This window comes from Anas platyrhynchos, chromosome 17 (assembly GCF_047663525.1).
Source record: "Anas platyrhynchos isolate ZD024472 breed Pekin duck chromosome 17, IASCAAS_PekinDuck_T2T, whole genome shotgun sequence".
NCBI lineage: Eukaryota > Metazoa > Chordata > Aves > Anseriformes > Anatidae > Anas > Anas platyrhynchos.
In genome coordinates this window covers 2629606-2635000 of record NC_092603.1, presented here as the reverse complement: position 1 = coordinate 2635000, position 5395 = coordinate 2629606, and positions in this window count along the sequence as shown.

Sequence of the window (5395 nt, the reverse complement as noted above, 5' to 3'; positions counted from 1 at the left end):
AACAGCGTCGCGTGCGTGCGTGCGGGTGTGCTGGAGCAACGTCCGCGAGAGGTGCTCGCGCCGACCTGAACATCGGCCCTGACAGGAACCGACCCGCCGGGAAGCCTCTCCGACGTGCCCGAGGAACGCCTCGACGGGCGCCTGCGTGCGGGTGACGTGAGGTGCATCGTCGGGAGCCGGAGGCGCCGCCGCCTCGGCCGTGACAATCCGCGGGGTCCCCCCTCTTTCGCTTTCCGAGCCTCCGGGACCCACACAAGCAGCCGGGGACGCCCCCGGACAGACGCGTTCGGGCGCCGGCGGACCGCCCGCCGGCTTCTGGCCGCTCTCTCTCTCTCTCTCCACAGCTCTGAGCTCGCGGCTCGTTGCTGCTTCTCCGGCGACTCGCACGCGCGAGACCGCTTCTCGCTCGCCGGCGGGGTAGCTGGGTCGGCAAACAGCTGGCGGCTACCGCTCCACACAACCCACGCCCGAGCCGACGCCACCACCGACGCCGCGCGCCCCCTTCTCGCTCGCGCGCCGCCTCTCCAAGCCCCAAGCGCTCGCTCGGCACCGCTGGCGGAGCAGAGTCCTCACTCTCTCCTATAGACGGACAGAAAAGTCCTTGCCTCAGAAACGACGCACGTCCTTTTCCAGGCTACCGCGGCGAGGCACCCGAGCGCAACCGACTTTTACCTCGACCTAACTGGAGGCACAGAGAAACAGCGACGCCTACCACACCTTCCGAGCCGTGGCACGAGCTGCTAGTCTACCTCCAGCCCCACGGCGGGCCCCTAAGTCCCGTCGGAGACGCGGTAGACCTGGCCGCCGTTCCCTCTGCCCGATCGTCGGCAAACTCCTTCGCGCGGGTAGACCTGGCAACCTCAGGAGGACACGGGGAGACCCGCCGGCCGGGAACCAACACCGCCGGCCCGCCTTCCTTCGCTTTTCGAGCGGGCCCTTCCGGCACTTTTCGGACCTTTTCGGCCTTTTTCGGACCTTTCCGGGAATTTCCGACGCTTTCCGCGCCATCGGAACCGCTCGGGAACCGCTCGACCCACCGACGGGCGCGCGCCTTCGCAAACGCGCGCGCGCGCGCGCTCCCGTCGCTGCCGGGCAGACCCCAACGCCGTTCTCGCGGTCGGACCTGCAGCGACCCCTACAGGTCGCCAACCGGCAAAACAAACATGGCGACCGCGGCCGGGTAGACCTGGCGGCTGCTGTCCGCAGCACTTGTACAAGGCGCCCGCGGCCCCCCCGAGCCGGGGAACACCTGCCGGCCGGGAACCAACCCCGCCGTCGTTTCCCTAGCAGGGCTCTGCTTTGTCTTGCTCAGCTTTCATCCGCATTGCTCTGCTCTCCTGTGCTGTGCTAGGCTTCCTTTGGAGACTGTCTCGATGATTTTGCTGCTGAGTCGATTGGTAAATTTATGAACGCATAAACCGTCAGACACAGAACTTGGCCTCCCCGCAGCCCAGCCACTGTCCCCTCAGAACTGGCGCGTGTGGGCAGCAGGCCTGGCCAGCCGACATGGTCCATTCTTTGTCCCCAGCCATGCGGCGAGCTGCCAGGTGGGTCCCACTGCTCGTTGTGTGTCTGAGGTTCTTAAAGACAGTAAGTAACGACATGATTCCCACAACTACGGTGGAAGAAATCCACAACAACAACAACAACAACCAGCTAAGGCAAGACATGGTTCTTGCCCACCGTCACGGTGCACCAGGAGATGTGAAGGAGGCTGGGGAGAGGGCGATCAGGGTACAGCCACTGTCCAAGTCTGGCTGCCACCTGCACACAACATGAGGGCCCTCCGGTCTGCCCCCCACAGACACTTGGAACCCAAAGGAGGGCTGGCCGCCAGCTCGCTACGTTCGCTTTGCTTCCCTTTGTTTTGCCTTGCTCCGCTTTGCTTTGCTCTTCCTGGCACAGTTTTGCTTTCCCATACCTCCTTTCCTCTGCTGTTCTTGCCCAGGCTTTGCCTCAGATTGCTTTGCTTTTTCTTTCCTGAAAATGCTTTGCTTTTCCTTGTGCTACGTTCCCTTGCTCTGCTTTGACTTGCTCGGCTTTCCCTTCCCTGGCCATGCTTTCCTTGGTTTAGCTTTGGGTTATAGACCTGGCACTGCTTTCCTTTTCCTACCCCTGCTGTGCTTTGCCTTGCCTCAAACTGCTTTGCTTTGCTTTGTTTGCTTTGTCTTCCCTGGTTATGCTTTGCTTTTCCTGGTGCTACTTTCCTTTGCTCAGCTTTGCCTTCCCTGGCCGTGCTTTGTTTTGCTTTATGGGGCCATGCTTTCCTTTTTTTACCTTTGCCTTGCTCTCTTTTGCCTCACCTGCTCCTGCTCTCACTTCTATTTTCAGGACATGCTTACCTTTGTTTTGCTTTGCTTTTCTTTATATTTCTGGCATTGCTTTGCTTTTCCTTCTCTGCTCTGCTTAGCTTCTCTTAACCCAGCTCTGATTTGCCTTACCTCCAACTTTTTCGCTTTGTTGTGGTTTATATTTCTGTTTTTGTTTTTTTTTTTTTTTTTTTTTGTTCATTATTTATTTATTTATTTATTTATTTCCACTTCTTTCTCTTTCCTGGCACTGCTTTGCTTTTCCTGGTGCTACTTTCCTTTGCTCAGCTTTGCCTTCCCTGGCCGTGCTTTGTTTTGCTTTATGGGGCCATGCTTTCCTTTTTTTACCTTTGCCTTGCTCTCTTTTGCCTCACCTGCTCCTGCTCTCCTTTCCATTTTCAGGCCATGCTTGCCTTTGTTTTGCTTTACTTTGTATTCCTGGCACTGCTTTGCTGTTCCTTTTGCTACTTTCTTTTGTTCTGCTTTGCCTTGCCTGGCCATGCTTTCCTTTGCCTTGCTTTGTATTCCTGGCATTGCTTTGCTTTTCCTTCTCTGCTCTGCTTAGCTTCTCTTAACCCAGCTCTGATTTGCCTCACCTCCAACTTTTTCGCTTTGTTGTGTTTATTTTAAAGGTGTTTTTTTGTTTGTTTGCTTGTTTGTTCATTTTTTCTTTTTTTTTTTTTATTTATTTTCACTTCTTTCTCTTTCCTGGCACTGCTTTGCTTTACCTGGTGCTACTTTCCTTAGCTCTGCTTTGCCTTCCCTGGCCTTCCTTTCGTTTGCTTTATCAGGCCATGTTTTCCTTTGTTTAGCTTTGCTTTGCTCTGCTTTGCTTTGCCTTTCATCTTTTATTCGTTTTTCTTTTTTTTTAATTAATTACTTAAATAAAGAAATTATTTATTTATTTATTTCATGTTCCTTGCATGATTTGTTTTCGTTTTGGACCTATCTGATGTGTTTTTACAGGCCGTGCTTTGCTTTTCCAGGCACTGGTGGTCACTGTTTTTCCCTATGCCTAGCAGGGCTTTTCATTTTCTTGCTCAGCTTTCATCCGCATTGCCTTCCTCTCCTGTGCTGTGCTAGGCTTCCTTTGGAGACTGTCTCACTGATTTTGCTGCCGAGTCGGTTGGTAAATTTATGAACACATAAACCATCGGAAACAGAACTTGGCCTCCCCGCAGTCCAGTGACTGTCCACTCGGAACTGGCACGTGTGGGCAGCAGGCCTGGCCAGCCGACATGGTCCATTCTTTGTCCCCAGCCATGCGGCGAGCTGCCAGGTGGGCCCCACTGCTCGTTGTGTGTCTGAGGTTCTCGACGACAGTAAGTAACTACATGATTCCCACAACTACGGTGGAAGAAATCCACAACAACAACAACAACAACAACAACAACAACAACAACAACAACAACAACAAAACAGATAGAGATATATAAAACGTCACGGTGGACTAGGAGCTGTGAAGGAGGCTGGGGAGAGGGCGATCAGGGTACAGCCACTGTCCAAGTCTGGCTGCCACCTGTACACAAAATGGAGGCCCTCCGGTCTCCCCCCCACAGCCACCTGGAATCCAAAGGAGGGCTGGCCGCCAGCTCGCTACGTTCGCTTTGCTTCTCTTTGTATTGCCTTGCTCTGCTTTGCTTTGCTCTTCCTGGCACAGTTTTGCTTTCCCATACCTCCTTTCCTCTGCTGTTCTTGCCCCGGCTTTGCCTCAGATTGCTTTGCTTTTTCTTTCCTGAAAATGTTTTGCTTTTCCTTGTGCTACATTCCTTTGCTCTGCTTTGACTTGCTCAGCTTTGCCTTCCCTGGCCGTGCTTTGTTTTGCTTTATGGGGCCATGCTTTCCTTTTTTTACCTTTGCCTTGCTCTCTTTTGCCTCACCTGCTCCTGCTCTCACTTCTATTTTCAGGCCATGCTTGCCTTTGTTTTGCTTTACTTTGTATTCCTGGCACTGCTTTGCTGTTCCTTTTGCTACTTTCTTTTGTTCTGCTTTGCCTTGCCTGGCCATGCTTTGCTTTGCCTTGCTTTGTATTCCTGGCATTGCTTTGCTTTTCCTTCTCTGCTCTGCTTAGCTTCTCTTAACCCAGCTCTGATTTGCCTTACCTCCAACTTTTTCACTTTGTTGTGGTTTTTATTGCTGTTTTTTTTGTTTTGTTTGTTTGTTTGTTTTTGTTCGTTATTTATTTATTTATTTATTTATTTTCACTTCTTTGTCTTTCCTGGTTATGCTTTGCTTTTCCTGGTGCTACTTTCCTTTGCTGAGCTTTGCCCTCCCTGGCCTTGCTTTTTTTTTTTTTTTTTTTTTTTATAGGTCCATGCTTTCCTTTGTTTAGCTTTGCTTTCCTCTACTTTGTTCTGCTTTGCTATGCCTTTCCTGGTCATGCTTTGCATTTTTTTTTTATTTTTATTTGATGTTCAATTCCATGCTTTCTGTTTTCCTTTTATGTCTTTTTCTTGTGTTTTCTCTGGCCGTGCTTTGCTTTTCCAGGCGCTGGATGTCATTGCTTTTCCCTATTGTCGTGGTTCCGCTCGAGTGGGCAGCCGAGCTCCACCACAGCCGCTCTCTCACTCCCCCTCCTCAAAGAGGAATGGGGAGAAAATCTGTGAAAGGGGCTCAAGGATTGGGATAAGGACGAGAAAATCACGCAATAATTAGTGTAACGGGCAAAACAGACTCAGCATAAGAAGACAGATAGTAAGATTTATTGCTCATTACTAACAAGCTAGAGAAGTGAGAAACAAAGGAAAGAAACCAAAAGCACCTCCCCCCCCATCCACCCTCTTCCACCTCCTCCCCCCGAGCGGCGCAGGGGAACGGGGGAATGGGGGTTATGGTCAGTCTACAGCACTTCTTCTCTGCCGCTCCTTCTTGGTCACTCTCGTCCCCTGTGCTGTGGGGTCCCACCCACGGGATGCAGTCCTTGACGAACTGATCCGGCGTGGGCTTCCCACAGGCAGCAGCTCTTCCAGAACTGCTCCAGATATGGGTCCGTACCACGGGGTCCATCCCTCAGGAGAAAACTGCTCCAACCCGGCTCCCCTACGGGCAGCAGCTCCTGCCAGATCACCTGCTCCTGCGTGGTCTCC